General features: G+C 37.0%; 1 long non-coding RNA gene across 2 annotated transcripts in view; it reads right to left on the bottom strand.

The window, feature by feature from the left end:
* LOC145297485 (uncharacterized) overlaps positions 1-18,111 on the bottom strand; it is a 178,346-nt gene that overhangs the window by 67,544 nt on the left and 92,691 nt on the right. Inside the window, exon 2 of one of the 2 annotated variants that reach the window (XR_013870253.1) lies at positions 10,596-10,747. The exons of the other annotated variant lie outside the window; for it this stretch is intronic. This is a non-coding gene — a long non-coding RNA (uncharacterized LOC145297485). The remainder of the gene's footprint in view (positions 1-10,595; positions 10,748-18,111) is intronic. 2 annotated transcript variants of the gene reach the window in all.

Below are 18,111 nucleotides of genomic sequence, written 5' to 3' on the forward strand. Positions count from 1 at the left end.
TAAAGTGAACCTCACCTGCTATTTCCATGGGAGAGACACCTTCTGCCATGTTGGCCTTGTAGATGGTAGGTAAGATGTTCAGATTGAGGTATTTTACTTCACTCTTTCTAATTAGGTTACTTTCTGTGTCGGTATTTAGTGTAATGCCCGCATCTTCTTTGTCTACTTCTACCTCCATAGATGTTGACGATATAATGTCTTATCTGTTGACTTTGGGACTTTTGAGTCTTTTGATTTGAACCCTGCTACTATCGGATCTACAACACTCCAAGCCTTCGTCATCTTCCTGTTTCTGATATGATTTCGATATCTCCAATTTTCAACCAAAGAATTTTTCTGTCTGAGGCTGGCATAAAAAGGTAGTTTTGGAAATAGTGAGTTTCTGCCCCTGGTCTATAGGCAGCATCGCAGAGGCAACATTTTGGTCTGTTTCCTAGGTGACTCTGATTTCCTGGTTTCACTGGTCTTTTCCTTCTATAACTGGAACTAGAGTATGATATGTTGCCCTCTCTATCATCTATTTTTTGTAGCAGGGACAGTATTGCATCACTGATCACCGTCGTAATAGAATACAGTGTAGAATCCGTTAAGGTGATGGCAAATCTTTGTTTAACAATGGAGAGTAGGTCTCGGTGGATTGCATCAAGCCAAATCATCACTGTGATATTCTGTAAAGTAGGAGTTAGGCGTTCATTGTTCTCTAGTTTTGCTCTGCAATGTTTGATAGCTGAAGCTTTTGTAATGAGACTATCTTCCATGAACGAGTAGCACCTTTCCCAGAGAGCCTCTCTTGTTTCAGTGGCACTGCATTAGAAATTGAACATGTTCATGATGTTCGTTCCGAAATTGTGATAATCATAGTATTGTCGGAGTCTTTCAAATATTTCGTCTATACTATGTGCCTCTTCTTTAATGAAGACACCACTAATAATTGGGGCTTGAATACTTATAAACCAGAGCAGCACTTTTAGGTTAATAACCTTTTTCTTTGCTGAGAATTTTTTCCCATTGACTTCTTGTGCATCAGCTGTGAAACTTCTATGAGGGGTGCCACTTGCTATATTGCTCCAGGTTTTGAGGTCCTCTAAATAAGGTTCAAATTTATCTCCATTATTTGTTCACACTATGCTTTGAGGGAACCTCTCGATTCTTATTCGGTGAGGGTTCTCTATTTAGTACTAAAGGCAGACATGTTTGGTTAAATAAGTTATAAGGAGGAAGAAACTCGTGGAATATAATGTTTGTTTTCACTTATTGCGTGGTTCTCGTAAGTGATTTTAAGGTTTAGTTTTTTTATTTTTAGTTCAATATTTTTATTTAGAAAATAGCTTTCTTTGAATTCAATATATAGTTATTTATAGTTACTATTAAAAATACCCTTTAAATTTAAGAAAGTAAAAACTGTATGACGGAGGTTTTTTTTTCACAATTCTTTTTATAATAATGATATGATTTTCAAATATTTCAGTTCAACAAACAAATCACGTTTCAATGCATGTGCGCGCACCTAAATGTAGGAGCAGATAACCCTGTTTGCTTTCTTGGGCTTCAAAATAGATTTGTTCATGGAATCTACGTTTATATTTAGGCACAAACAGAGAGTGGGGGATATTGTTGATAGTGGTTGTAACGAGACGATTATTTTTGTTGTCTCACAATTATGGAAGGCAGCAATTGCTGAGGATGTAGTTAGGAGATTTAGAGTTCCTATCCCATCACGGTACCCACCCGATGAATGTCAGAGGAATAGTTGGTCGAAACGTCATGAAACAAGAACTAAAAGATGAGGATAATGGTCCGCAATGAATAAATGAATTTCATGTATGTGTTTCATTCCAGATCAGTAGTGAAGGTCAGTTCTAGAAACTTGTCAAAATATGGTACTTCCCCAAGATGAGAGCCATTCATTTCAGTTGTGGACAGATGGGGATCAGTGCGTTGATGATGGAAAGAGAAAGGCTTGCGTTTAGATGCATTAAAATTAACCAGCCACTTTTTTCTCCATTGCACCATGGACTCAAGGTCAGAAGAGAGGAAATCAGAGAGATCTTGGTCATTGCCGTTCTACAGAAACACTTTCATTTAAGATGTTGGCAACCTTCATGTGGTCCCTCTCATAACTACCTGATGTCTTTCTAGAAAAGAATTCTAATGAGAAAGTTATTGAGGAAACTGTTGTGATGTATCAACTCTGTGGATAATAATGAACATTTTCACTCACTATAAAGACCAGAGTAATATATTTCTCAGCGTTGCACAAGTTCTGCATGAGTCATGCATATGTGGCAGTCAGACTAATCTATAATCATTAATGTTGGTATAATTAATCGGAATCAGAATTGGGAATTTGAAAAATCTTAACTTTGGGGGTTTCGGAATCGATATCAGAATTGGAAATTTTTTTTTGCCTTTTTTCCGATGCCAAAAACGATTCTTTAATTGCTTCATCTTTATCTTTGTTTAGAACTTAATTTTCCATTACTTGTATTAATAATAAAATAATACATATTCATATCTTTTTAAACCACCAGTAAACCTAAAATCTGTATATACCTACTACCAACAAGTATATTTTTATGTTTCCACAAATGTGTGTACATATTAGATATTTACGACTATTTCTCCTCTCCCTCCACTGCAAGAAAAAACAGCCGTATCGCAAAATATTTATTGATTAAAAAAAGAATCGCCATCGGAATTGGTAATTATATCAGAATCGGAAATTTAAATCAGAATCGGTAATTGTATCGAAATCGGGAAAAAATATTGTAATCGTCCCATCACTCTTTATTTGTTGTATTTCTCTTTCTGTTGAATATATTTGGTTTCCACTAAATAACAAGTTGAGTTTTTTTCTTACGAAGACCACAACAGAAACCAATGCCATCAATAGAATCATGTGATTGATAAGATATTGAATGATGGTGTTTGCTTTTCTCTTTCTATAAGTGTTCTCGTTATCTGAAGCATCTTCAATGGTGACCCCCAACCAGTGAGCAACATTAATACCCTCTTCGATTCGATGAGTATACAAAATTGCTATTGATTTATAGATATTCATGTGTAGACAAGCATTTGTGTTGTGTTAAATGCATATTGATGTTCCGTCAGAAAATGCATGTCTGTGTGTGTGCAATGCGAAATATTATCAGAGTGCAACGAATCTGGATGGAAGTGAAGGTTGAACAACCGTGACCGAAGTAGTTTGGAAGCCAGAAATAACCACCATTCCATTAATTCTTATTGATAAAAGAACGAGAAAAAGAAAGAAAAACATGGTGAAGAAGTGGGAAAGGGGGAAAGAGAGAATGAAACCAATGAAAAAGATAGGGAGGAAAAGAAAAAAGGAGATTAAGAACGAATGAAAGAAGATTTAGAGAGATAGAGAGAAAAAAAATGAAGATAAAGATAGAGGGAAATTAGAAAGAGAGTGATAAAGAAAAGAAGAAAAGAAAAGAGAGAAAGGAAACTATAAATGAAAATGAAAAGAATGAAGAAGAAAGAGAGAAACAGTAAAATTTAATAAAGCAGTGGAGGAACAAAAATATATGTACAAACTTAGAAAGAAAGTAAAGGGAAAATATAAAAATAGGAGGAGGGAAATAAAACAAAAACTATAACAAAAAGAAAAACAGAGAAAAGCAGAATGAGAAAGAGTGAAAGAGAGAGAGAGAGAGAGAGAAAGAGAGAGAGAGAGAGAGAAAGAGAGAAAGCGAGGGGAAAGAGAGAGAGAGAGCTGGGACAGTGAAAGTGAAAACTGGTAGGAAGTCAGATGCTAAAATGAAAACAAAAAAGAGCAACAAAAGAAAATCTAAACGAGAGAGAGAGAGAGAGAGAGAGAGAGAGAGAGAGAGAGAGAGAGAGAGAGATACTACATCGAAGTGTAGGAGTAGGAGAGAGTGCCATTATTTTCCCAGGATTACTCCACTTTCCCTTGATCCTCACCTTATAATGCCGAGTTTAACAAGGGAGCATTAAGTATCATGTTTTAAGCCTTTGGTATGGCTTAGCCAAGTATTGAACCCTTATATCCCGCGTTTACTACAACATGGAATGATAAAATTGTCGCCCTAGAAAAGACGACATTATTTTATTTCCATTTAATGAAAAGCGGTTTTTTCTTTTTTTTTTTTTATTGCAGACCATTAACTAGCTGACTATTTGTGTGCAAATCTCAAGAGTGATAGGAGCGTTTTATCATGTCTAAACGTGACATAATGTTCAATGAGCAAGATCGGAGATGCGCCACTGTACAACTCATGCTCTCTACCGATCCAAGTTATGACAACAGGACCATTGCCAGCACTCTCAAAATGCATCGCTGGATTGTCAGGAATAACAGGAACATGCTCTGGTGATAAAAACAAAATTTCCAGCCATGGTCATGGTCTCTTGTGTGGTTTTAAGTGAGGGCCACATCATGCCACTTCACATCTTCGAAGTCAGTTTGAAAGTGAACACCAAAGTGTACCTGGATGTGCTAAAGAGTGTGGTGGATACCCCTGGTGCAATCAGGTGGTCGTTGGCAGACCCCTGAGCGTGGCAGCAGTATTCGCTGAGCTCCTGCTGGCGCTTGTGGAAAAGGCATGCTCCCAGTTCCAAACCTATATCGAGGCAGTGACTGAGCCTGAAAGCAGTTACATTGAATAGATGTCAGCTCTACTACATAATCGATTGACTTGAATTGATTTTTTTTCAATAAAAGTTTTAAAATAAAGCAGTAATGGTGTTTTCTTTAAGGCGACAACATTATCGTTCCATTCGGTATTATGCCAAATGAGCCTTGTTCTTCAAGTTCTCATTATCTTCAAATATTTATAGTTTTTTTGCAGATGTATTTTATTAATATGTATTTTGTAAACAAATAGTATCTAATTATATTTAATCCATAATTCGGACTATGAGCGGGACTACCACTTCGAATCACAGTGGATCTGGGAGAAATGGTAAATAAGGAGAAACTCCACATCCTGAAGAGCTTAGAAATTGGGTATTATCACTCTATGTACGATTATGAATTTTTGAAATAAAGATTAATTATTCGTACTATTTAAATTCTTTGACCTATTGTTATCATCTTAAATGTTATTTTCAGAACGTTCCAGTTGATGTAACCTTCGACCTTCTTCATAAGTATTTGTATAACTTGGAAATCTTACTGTCGAACTTGGAAATCTGCGCAAATTTTTTAATGAAACCCTATATTTAATCCATGGGGGTAACATGAACTTGTTCTGTTAGTCATGACTTGGTAGAAGACCTAAGTATTTTGCAATTATATTTTAAGTGTCGCCCGCACTGAGGATTGAACCTTCAACCTCCAAAAAAGTGTAATTTTTATGACTGAATTTTACCAACTACTTTATCAACAACGTCACATGTCCTTGCAGGCGCATTCTACCCCATAAACGGTTTTGTTCGAAATGCTGTGCAGATCTTCGGTTCGACAAAAAGTTTCCTGAGTTCGACGATACACCTGCTGAAGGTCGTAGGTTACATCGACCAAGACATTGTGAAAATACCACTCAATAAGAAAACAGTAGTTTGAAGAATTCAAATAATATGAATCACTCGATGTAGTTTAAGATCAAACCCATAATCTGGTTAGGCAGATAGAGGTTGAGTCTTTGATAACGTTGGAAAGTAGGGTAGGTGGAAATTGATGAAATAATGATAAAAAAAAAGAGTAAAAACGTTAAATGTTAAGGTGTGTGTGGAGGGGAGGGCGAACATTTTGAACAATATTGTCTGAGGCGAAAGAGCAAGGGAATGAAAGAGAGACAGAGAGGGGGGAGAGAGATAAAGAGGGTGTGAAAAGGGAGAGAAGTAGAGGAAGAAAGTTAGACAAAAATAAAATGGCGGTGAATAAAATTATGAAGAAAGACAAAGATAAAGAAAGAAAAGAAATCTACTCCCCCTCCCCCCTCAATCAATAATATCGTCCAACTAATACTTCCGACAAATCAACACATTTTCATTTCAAGTAGTTCTTCAAGAATTGAACGTTGAGGATTAAACAACATACAAAAACAATCTTGGTTTAAAGAAATGATAATTTTCTAATTCACTTGAACAATTGTCATGAATTCATGTAACAAATCAGAGTGTGTCATCCGATCAGCTTCATTAATGAGATAAAGAAGAAGAAGAAGAAGAAGAAGAAGAAGAAGAAGAAGAAGAAGAAGAAGAAAGCAGTCCACAATTATGATGGAGTTTTCCAATCATTCATGACATAGAGACCAAAACAAAACGTCAAAACAAAAACATTGTTCAGGAAATAATGGCGGTTTTTTAAACTCACTTTGAAAATGTTTTCTTTTCTTTTATTTAAATTATATTAACTCTTTTGTCCATGAGACGTAAAGGTCTATTGTGATTAGAAGCCAGATTTTTAGGGGGCATCCTAAGTGGGGAGTTGTGCAGCAAGATATTTGTTCACTTTACATTTAAATTACTGCATGCTGGCAGAGCAGGGAAAGGAATCCCAAAGGAAAGCGGTCTGAGAAAAGAAGTTGTTAGAGTAGAATTATTTTTCCAGCACCTGATCGACCTTTAAAATGAGGGGTGGGATTTTACTATTAGTCGAGTTTGTTAGAGATATTTACTTTGAGGGGATATAAATGCAGTAAGTTTATTGAAGTGTATGGAAGTACTTGTAAGACAAGCACAATTGGTTTTTATATAACAGTGTTCTGTAATAATTGCATCGCTGTAGTTTCCTAGATATAAATCCACTGAAACTGTCAAACTCGGGAATATGTATGGAATTTTGAACATAACCCTTTATTTAATCCATGTGGGTAGCATGTTCTTCTTCTGACAGCCCTGGCGTACTCTATCCACTCTATCTATCAAGTATTCTATCCACTACATCACGGGTCCTTGTGGATTCATGGCATAGTGGATAGAGTTCTTGGCAAAATTCCATTGTAAAAGTTACACTGTTTTGGAGGTTGAAGGTTCAATCCTCAGTGCATGCGACACTCAAAATACAAATGCGAATTACAACCAAAACGGTGTGGCTTTATAATGTTAAACAGAACAAATGACTGAACCATTCTTGCACAGGCACTCTTACAGGGAGTATCCATTGTCTCTTGAGACAAAACGGTCATATTAAAAACAAAAACTTGTGTTTAATTACTCGTTTCTATAAGTAATAAATTTCAACACACATCAACTCCAAAAAAGATTGATGTGTAGTAAAACCAAAGCATCTAAGTGCTGCCCTGCTTCTCCTCTTTTAAGGGGGTGATGTTCATCTTATGCCAAAATACAATATTCAAAACGATGTATTACACACCAACTGCTATTTTCTCCACCTAACGGATTTTGGAGGTCATACGTTCACTAGTTAATGCATAATACTGTTTGCATTAAGGAATAGCATTTGCTGACTTCAATCCACATTACGTTCTCAGCAATTAAATAAAGAGCTGCCTTCATAAACATGATCAGAAGAACCTGATGGAGGAGAATAGAAAACAGAACAGGATTCAGGAACACAAGTGAGAAAAGAGTCAAATAAGGATGGTTGATGAAGGGCATTATCAGGAAAGCGTTTAGGGTAGATGACAATTTGGGACAACTCATGTGTAGCAGAATTAGCAGTAACCAAAATGAGAAATAGAGCTTACCTCGGATACGTCTGTTTTGGGTTGAGCGAAAGAGAGAGTTCCAAGATGGCGTCCATGGGCTTTTATTAGCGTTTACCCAATGTGATTATCGTTGAATAACGTCTGCTCTCGCGAGATTATGCAAATATTTCGTTCCCGGCCGCTATAAAGGCAGGACACTGGAAAGGAGAGGGGGCGTTCTGCACATTGTGTGTAGGTGATTCTGGCGAGTAGATTGTGCTTGTTACGACCCACGTGTCTGCGAGAAGCGAGTTTTTGTTCCGTCTGTTTTTAGTTGTATATATTTTTTTGTTTTGCCTACTACATTTTTGTTTCAAGCTATTTCGGCCCGACTATGGCGAAGGTGCGGATAAGCAGCGATATTATCAAGCCGTTCTGTGGCGAGGGAAACGTTGTAGCGTGGCTGAAAAAAGTGAGACTTGTCGCACAACTTCAGCAGGTGGATGATGTAGCGAGTTTGCTACCCACTTATCTTGTGCTTCCTTTTTAAAATTAAATATATTTTTAACTCTTTTTCAAGATGTCTTTTAACATGTTTTATTAATCATTTGTTCATATATATATATATATATATATATATATATATATATATATATATATATATATATATATATACAGTGCCACAATATTTAATAATACATATCTAATTTGGTTAACTACTTCGTAGAATAAATTTAGAAAACGTCTTTGTAAAATATTTTTTCCCATTATTTTTTAATTAATTCAGTTACTTCTTAAAATGTTCTACACTAATGCTATTTCGACTTTATTAGGTAATTCGTTCCAAAATGATATTACTCTATTAGAAAAGAAAATCTAATTGTTTGATAGATTTAAATTTTAAAATGTTTCTTGCCAATAAATTTCCAGAAGAGCTATTAAAAGAATTTGTGTTCCGCATTTAGAAATTCCATTAATTATTTGGAACGTCTCAATTTGATCCCTCCTTCCCCATCCTGAAAAATCAGCTTGATTATTTTGTAGACAAATGGCTTTGAGGCACTAAAAAGAATTTCAATTTAAGAATTACTTGACCCCCAACCCTATCACTACAATCACCCATACAAGATAACAAATCTGATTCTATTCATCTGTTTCTTGTTATATAAACTGAACTTTCATCTCAAAAGTAAGAAAAATCTTAAGCTTTATAGATGACATGAACAGGCATATGATGATGCAACTTTACTTTAGCTGTCCCTAATATGAGTAACGTAGTGTAATGTTTTCATTAATGAGCAATCAATGAACCAAATAAATGTCTTTATACATACGTGTGTGGGTGTTTATAGATGTTGGTCTTTTATGTGCTCTCCGCTTCTTTTCATAGTCTCTGTCCCATCTAATGCTGCAAACATGACAATTCATCATTTATCATCATTTGACTCCTGTTTCGCCTACAATGTTTGACCTCTGCGCTGTCACTTGTCTTTCAGAACGATTCTGTTTGCAGATTAAGGTTATCTTGACATGCACTAAAGTTTTTTCTCTTTTGCAAATCTCCACATATCTTTGCTCTTTGTGAGTTTAATCTATTGATAGTAACGATTGATACGTGGTTATTTGCCTATTATGCGCTTGGACTCTTCTATGCAATTACATGACCTTGCTGTTTTTCTTCACAAGGATCTCCCCATATCATGTGTCTCCAGTCTTGAATCTAATGGGTGTCCTTCTATCCGTCTTAGATTGTCTTTGCTACACTTCACTTCCTATTTATTCTTATTGTATCATTCACCTTCTGACAATGACTGCTATTCATGGTTTTTGTCTCTTGTCCATTTAGACGCTTCCATGCATTTGTAACTGCTCTATTCTTGATGCTATGTCAAGCAATACTGATAATGCATTACAACTTCATCCATCAAGCTGCATCTCTGTTTTTGGTGACTTTATTCATCATTCTAAATGGCTGCCCTACTCTAATCATACAGATCTAGCTGGTGAAATCTGTCTTGATTTTTTTCTCTGTCTGAAACAAAAATGCGATAGTGTCGCATACATTTGCTACAAGGAAGAAGAAAAACATCCACCGTGGCACAATACCGTGGGACTGCTTCCAAGCTAACTATGACATAGCCATTTTCAAGTTCAACATAAGCAAGTTTTTATTGAACTGGCCTTTTAAATAATCAATTACTACCCAATTTCCAACTGATCATCACGTTGACACTTATTAATCCTTATCCTCGAGTGGCCTCTGAGCTTTAATAAGCGATGACTAATCATGCATTTTTATTCAGTTTCTTTCTAGCATGTTAATAACAGATTTAACCCATCATACCACCGACCAGAACCTAAAAACAAACCCCAATGTTGTTGACATTGGCCTGATGACTTTTACAAAATTGATTGCAACAAATGCAATATTTATTTTTGTTTAAAGGAATAAACGAACTGATATGTTGCTAACTACATGCGTAAAAATATTGTGTTCAAGATGAATCTCCTGTGTAGTTTAAAGATTTCATGTCTACATGACGTTTTTGTAGGAATTAGGGATTTTGACTTCAAGCTTGAATCTGTAAAAATTAGAAATATCTGGTTCCTTTAAGGAACTGTTTTCATGTAGGAAATTCATGACTTTCTTTTCTTGTTATCTATTTTTTCCTGAAAAGATCTAATAATCTTCTGATGAGCTTCATGAACGAAAAATCTGATAATTCTATATGCTAGTCAATATAACATCAAAGTACCCAAGTGACAAAAAAAATAATACGTTTATTCCTGGAAACAATTATCCATATTTACATTGTTCTTGTTTTAATTTGTAAAAATATGATTAAAATCTTTGGAATTTAAAATACCATTGTTTACATATTTATACACTTTGTTGTTAAATGTAAATATTGAACATTGCTGGGAAATTTTCCTATAATATACATAAATATATTTTTCCATAGACAAAACACACACACACACGCATACATGGGGGGAAAAAATGGAAACGGCACTAACCTTATACGGGTTTAACTGGCTTCTTCCAAAGGAGGAAGTTCCATGGGAGTATGAAATTCACAAGCGGTCCCCAGTTGCATATGTTAGGGAAGATGACAACATTAGGTTTTTGTAACTCTTGCAGAGAGGTATGAACGTCCTACATACAGCACCTGAAATTCACCAAATTTATCCGACATAAATCCAGTACAAATAAACAAAAGTATATAGAAGCTAGAAGTAATTGTAAGAAGGAAATAGCCACAGCCAAGAAAGAATATACCGAAACCATCAGAAAACGCATTGACGTGTAGAAATTAGGAACTCGTGAATCCTGGAAAATCTATAACAGTGTAGTAAATAATAGGCAATCCAGAATTCCCTCACTATCCAACAATCTTGAAGTCATTTGCACGGCCACCGAGAAGGCTAATCTGCTTGCCCATCGGTTTGCCTCTAACTCTGCTTTGGACCCACCAACCAACTCCCTCCCAGATTTTCTTCTGTAGACAGAAACCACATAAGATGATCTGAAAGTGACCCCTTCTCAAGTACATGATATAATAAAAAAAACTAGAAACCTCTAAAGAATGTGGACCTGATCTCATCCTTTCTGTACTATAAAAAAATGCTCTGCTGAGGTTGCTCCAGTTCTCTCCAAACGTTTCAACAAATACCTTATTGAATCTTGTTTTCCTGACTGTTGGAAAATTGCTTCTGTGGTACCAGTTTACAAGAATTCTGGCAAAAAAAAAAAACTGACCCAGTAAATTGCACCATTAACCCTCTCCCTTTTTTTCGTCAAAATATTTGAGTTCATAATTAATCAATGTCTAGTCCACCACCTCACAGCTGCTAAACTTCTGTCCGCTTTACTGCAGATATCCTAACTGTAATCACTGAACGTATATACTATGCACTTGATAAAGCATAGAAGGCTAGAACAGTAGCCCTAGATATATCTAAAGTCTTTGACAAGGTATAGCATGATAGTCTTCTCATGAAAATCAGATCACATGGTATTAATGGACGAATATTTAACATAATTAAATCCTTCTTAGATAACAGAAGAATCCAGGTTGTCCTCGATGGTCGTATGCCAAAACAATATGATATAAATGTGGGTGTACCTCAGGGGTCGATCGTTGGTCCTTTATTATTTTTGATATTCATAAATAACCTCTTTGTTCAAACTCCTTGGCTTAACGTTCATGGGAAACATGAGTTGAAACAGATACATTGAGAGCATTGCCAAGGCTGCTACAAAGAAGGTGGTTTCTCTCTACCATGTTAAAAAGTTACTTACGCCTGAGAGTATTCTGTACATTAGGTGTGTCAGAAACTTCGTGAAAAATATTGAATAATTCGACCCCCTGTCTTTCCAAGCTTATAACTACTCGAAAAATGTAATTCAAACCCTATTTTTTTTTTCAATTAAAGGGGCAAGGACCAAGGTTTCATTAAAAAAAAAAAAATACAAACAACGTGTTTTTTTTAAATAAAAAAGGTTTTAAACTTCGGACTTTGCAGGTAAATTTCCAAAAAACTTCTTTTTTTTGTTTTAAATTTGAATATATTATTTATTGATCTTTTATCTTCAATTTGTGATATAAAAAAATTTGGCACATAAATTATTTACTTTTTAATAGATATTGCAAGATAGGGGGCGTAAATAAAAAAAAAAAAACGTTTGTCTAAAATATTATATTCGATTTATTGGAAAGAGCATAAAATTTCACATTGACCCTGGAAATATCGTAGAATCAATAGAAAAATGTTGATAGATTTTTAAAGTTTAAAAATTGAAAAATACTGAACTCGTAACATTCAATTAATTTCATTACTGTTTTTTAAAAAATAAAAAAATATTATTTCTAATACTTTTTATACAACTTTAATAGTTTATTTTGGAAGTATAATCCATAAAGAAAATAAACAACCCACCTTTAAAAGAGAAATTACGAGTTTTTTAATATTTTATTAGCAGTTTCGTGTTAGGGATGTCAAAAATTCCTACAAAAATTCTGATACACCTACCTGTACATCTACAAGGCCTCATTCGCCCATGTATGGAGTATTGTTGCCACATTTGAGTCAGTGTATCTGCTACTAGTCTCTTCCTCTTAGACAGAGTTCAAAAGAGAGTCGCCAACCCGATAGGTCCTGCACTAACAGCTACGCTTCAACCGCTGTCCCATCGACGAAATGTTGCATCCCTCTGCCTGTTCTACAAGTATTTTAATGGTGGATGCTCCAACAAACTACAAGCCCTTGTCCCTCCTCAACATGAATACCCCCCGACAAACCTGACAAGCAGCAAAGTCCCACCCCTACACAGTAGAGATCTGCAGATCTAAGAAAGTCTTCTACTCTAATAGTTTCTTTCCTAGAACTACTGGACTTTGAAATTTCCTTCCGATTTCCTACTTCCCTGACTGTACTGACATGCAGAAGTTCAAGTGTCATGCAAACACATATCTTGCTGCTCAACTCCCTACATAGTATTCCTGAAAATGATGTCCCAGATAGTAGCCCCTACATCAAAGTGGCACTGTGCTTTGTTTGGGGTGAAAATGCAAAAATAAATTTTTTTAACAAGAGTTTCTGATGGGTAGCTAATCTGTATAAGTCTTGAGATAAAAAGCAGAGTTTTTGGTGGGTAGCTAATCTGTATAAGTCTTGAACTATAAAAGATGAAGAGTAAAAATTATGTGTAAATATAAAATATTTGCTATGTTTTATTGAGTGATTCCGGTTTCTGATTGGTTGCAAGCAAAACATGGCTCCATTTGATTGGTCAATTCCTATCGCCAGTGTCTATTAGTAGAACCTTCCAATTTTCTTCAATCCTACCCCACTTTTATATAAAAAATATTGCAACATTTACTAACTCGGTGTTTGAGAGGTAAGAAAGAACTTTAATAGAATAATCGAATATCTATGTATCATATAGAGATCAAATGACAGCCCCAGGACGGGGCCCCCTTCAGTCCTGAGAACTTTGAATGAAGTAAAATTAAACAAAATTCAGAATTTGATGCCAGGAGTGGATCTTTTCAATCATAATGAAATGAAAACATTTGGACTTCAGCTACCAGCAAAGTCAATTCTATGTTTAATATTGAGCGATCATTTTTGGATTCACAATTTTGAACTGCTGTCAATGTCATCTGTTGAGTAAGCAAAACAAGCACTAGTTTTTAATATGAGGTGCCTTCAATAAGTTTCCAGACTTTTTTGTATGCGCACTATTATTCATAGTACACACATGAAACTCTAGTCCCTTTCAAAGTAATCTCCTCCGGCTGCAATGCACTTGTTGTACCATTCCAACAACTTCTGAAAGGCCTCATGGGAGTCTTCTTGTGTGAGTGTGTCAATGACCCTCTTTACAGCCTTTTTTATCTCCTCAATTGTCTCATAACAACAGATTTTAAGGTTTTCCTTAGGATTAGGCATAACAAACAAATCACAGGGAGCAAGCTCTGGACTATAGAGAGGGTAAGGAACTGTCTTCATGCCCATCTTGGTCAAATAATCTGTGACAAGGATGGAGTTGTGGACTGATGCATTCGTGCAAATCTTCTGCATCTTCAGTTCCTCATGAATAATTGTGTCTAGTTACCACACTGACACCAAACTGTCCACTCATTGTCACACAACGGTCCTTATCCATGAAATTCTTTATTTGGCCAATCAGCTGCGATGTTCTAACTTCCTTATTCCTCCCACACCTCTCATCATCCCTCACAGACTTCCTGCCTCCTTTAATCTCTTATGCCACTCAAAAACTGATGCTCGATTCATGCAAGATGGTTCAAAAGCAATCTTAAGCATTCCATACGTTTCTGTGTAATTTTTTCAAAGTTTAAAACACAATTTTTTCTTATAAAGTGTTCTCATGTCCAGATTGCATTTTTTAAATTCATCAAATGTGACAAACAGCCTTTAGTGGGATATATTCCAATTCCTGTTGTAGCTTTTCATTTGAACGTGAAATCATAAACATTTCTCAGTCATCTCATAAGATGTATAGCAATAACAAACTGAATTTTCAAGAGTTTACAACGATTTTAAATGCCAGTACAAAAAAGTCTGAAACTTATTGAAGGTACCTCGTAGTTTAATCAAGTTTCTTCATCATTTGAAGAACTCTTTTTTTTTTCTTTTTTGTTTTTATTCAAATTTTCACCCCAAACAAGGCACAGTGCCACTTTGAAGCAGGGGGCTACTATCAGGGACATAATTTGCAGGGCATTATGAAGGGAGATGAGTAGAAAGATGTTTGTTCACATTACACTTGAACTTCTGCATATCAGTACAGCTGTAAAGGGATGAGACTTACCAGCTTGTCGGGTTTGTCGGGGGTAGTTACATCAGGGAGGTACAAGTGTTTGCAGTTCGTCAGAGCATTCACCATTAAAGTATTTGTAGAACAGGCAGAGGGATGCAACATCTCATCGATGGGACAGAGGCTGAAGCCTAGATGACAGTTCAGGACCTATCAGGTTGGCGACTCTCTTTTGAACCCTGTCCAGGAGTGAGAGACAAGCAGCAGATGCACCAGCCCAGATGTGACAACAGTACTCCATACATGGGAGAATGGTGGCCTTATAGAGGTACAGGATACTTTCAGGCATAAGTAGTTTTCTAGCACGGTAGAGGGAGCCAACCTTCCTTGCAGCAGCCTTGGAAATGCTCTCAATGTATCTATTCCAGTTCATATTCCCTGTAAACGTTAGACTGAGGAGTTTAAACAAAGTACTTTCAGGCAATGTGTTCTTGGCCATTGCTATTGGTGGTAGAGAAGGTTTCTTGTAGTTATTGAAGGAAACAAGCTTAGTCTTAGCAGCATTGAATGCGACCATCCATTTTTGTCCCCATTCCACTACAGATTGGAGGTCATCCTCTAGTGTTTCTGCCACTTCTTTGGATATGTGTTCATTTGTTTTCCCCTCATATCTGTTATAGAGAGTGGTGTCATCGGCAAATATACCCATCTCCGATATAATTTTATCAGGGAGGTCATTTATGAATATCAGGAATAATAAAGGTCCAAGGATAGACCCCTGAGGTACTCCCGCATTTATGTCATATTGCTTAGATGTATGACCGTCGAGGACAATTTGGATTTTTCTCTTACTTAAGAAGGATTTAAATACATTATGAATTCTTCCAGTGATTCCATATGATCTAATTTTCCTTAGAAGACCATCGTGTCATACCCCGTCAAAAGCCTTAGATATATCAAGGGCTACCACTCTACCATCCCCTGTTTTGTCCAATGAATATATACGTTCAGAAACTACAGTTAAGATATCTGTTGTTGAATGGGCTTGCCTGAATTCATATTGTTTGTCAGTCAGGAGTTTAGCAGCTGTTAGGTGCTGGACTAGGGCTTGATTAACTAAGGACTCAAATATTTTGGCAAAAAGCGGGAGGAGGCTAATGGGGCGATAATTTAGTGGGTCAGTTCTTTCACCAGAATTCTTGAAGACTGGTACCACAGAAGCGGTTTTCCAGCAGTTGGGAAAGCAAGATTCGGTAAGGCATTTATTGTAAAGTTTGGAGAGAACTGGAGCAACCTCGGCAGAGCATTTTTTTAATAGCACAGCTAGGATGAGATCTAGTCCACATGCTTTTGAAATGTCTAGGTTTTTATAATAGCATGTACCTGAGAAGGGGTGATTTTCAAATCATCTAGTGTGGCGTCTGTTCGCAAAGGAAAATCAGGAAGGGAGTGGTGTACAGGGTTCAGTGTGCAGTTTGAGGCAAACCGACTGGCAAGCAGATTAGCCTTGTCAGTTGCTGTGCAAGGAACCTCATGATTGTTTGATAGTGGGGGAATAGTTGACTGCCCATTATTTACTACGCTGTTGTAAATTTTCCAAAAATCCCAGGTTCCTAATTTCTGTGCTTCGATGCGTTTTCTGGTGGCTTCAGAGTAATCTGTCTTAGCTGTCTCTATCACTCTCTTACAATTATTTCTAGCTTCTATATACCTCTGTTTATTTGAGATGGACATGTCAGTTGAATCTGTGGAACACATGCTGCCTTTGACAAATGGCAGCTGCACAAGTAGAAGTAAACCATTGGGGAGAGTGGGGCTTGCTATAGAATTTCTGTGCGGGAACATGTGCTTCAATTGCAGTTTTGAACCATTCAGTGGTCTTAATTGCACACTGTTCCGCTGGAAGAGTAAAGATATTTTGCAATGGAGCATCTCTGATGAGTTCCCTGATGGCTTCCCAATCAGCCTTTTTGTAATACCTCGTTGTTTTGAGTAGTGGGTCTTCAGTTTTAGGGCAAGAATTTAGGCTGATTTCTACCATTATCACAGCCTGGTCAGCATTCCCGAGTGGGCTGTGGGCATTTGTTGTACAATCATCGGGAACCGTTGTCAGAAAGAGATCTAGAAGTGAGGGATGTTGATCTTGCTGGTCTGGGAAACGTGTCAGAAATGTAACCATTTGGGATAGGGAATGGGATATAGAGAAGCTATGTGTTGTGCTACCAGCTACGTCTGTGTGATTAGAGAATCCTAGCCAGTTACTGTGGTGGATATTGAAGTCACCAAATACATGTACTTGTGCGCTAGCATCGAGGGAGAGTGCTATATCTATGCTGTCTGAGACTTTGTTTATTAGGGTACAGTCTTGGGTTGAGGGAGAGCGAGAGAGAAAATAAAAGTAGCTAATATTATGTTGCATATTTAGTCTGAAGCACATAAAAGCCTGGTCGTCTGATTCTAGTTTTATTTCTCTAGTCAGGGGGAGGATGCTACGAATATAGACTCCAAGCCCATGCATATGTCTGTCTGAGTCCTTACGGTAGAGTGGGAGATAACCAGGCATGTTAAAGTGGTTAGAGGAAATGGAGAAGTGAAGGTTAGTTTCACTTAATGCTAAGATATCTGGAGTGTTTACAAGGAGAAATGACTCAACATCATCTAAGTTAGTTCTAAGCCCGCAGATATTCATAAATGCAAGCCTCAAGGGAGGAGGCAGGTTGGTTTTCTTTGAGTTTGGACCTGGTTTAAACGTAACTTTTGCTTGAGTTGTCATTTCATTTTATTTAATTTAAAAGTTTCAGTTAGGGTGAGTGAGTGAGTGAGGGGATGCTGGACAAGTGGTTTTGCAGAATACTAGACATGCAATACAAGTAGACCATCAGCTGTCCTCACCCACAGCTTTGTGGCCTCAGGAAAGCCCACCGGGGATGAGTGCAGGGTCCCTTTCCATGTGCGACATGGCACTACAAACATCCCGATATTATACAACTGTTGATGGAGCAACCGCTCTAAGCGCTACTAAAGAGTTAGGGCTCGGAAACAGCAGCCAGGAACTGTCAATCCGGTACCCTCAATCCATTTGACAAAGCCAGCCCAGTCCAACTGCACCGTCATATATGGCACTGAAGCACCCCACTGTGTCCAGTTTAGGGGGATGGGATGTGGCGGTGGCGAGAGCGGGGAAAAGCGGCGTTCATTGCCTTAGTCAGGAAACAAGGTCAACCACTGGGTGATTCAGACGAGTCC

This window comes from Euprymna scolopes, chromosome 18 (genome assembly GCF_053919585.1).
Source record: "Euprymna scolopes isolate OS-2025 chromosome 18, ASM5391958v1, whole genome shotgun sequence".
Lineage (NCBI taxonomy): Eukaryota > Metazoa > Mollusca > Cephalopoda > Sepiida > Sepiolidae > Euprymna > Euprymna scolopes.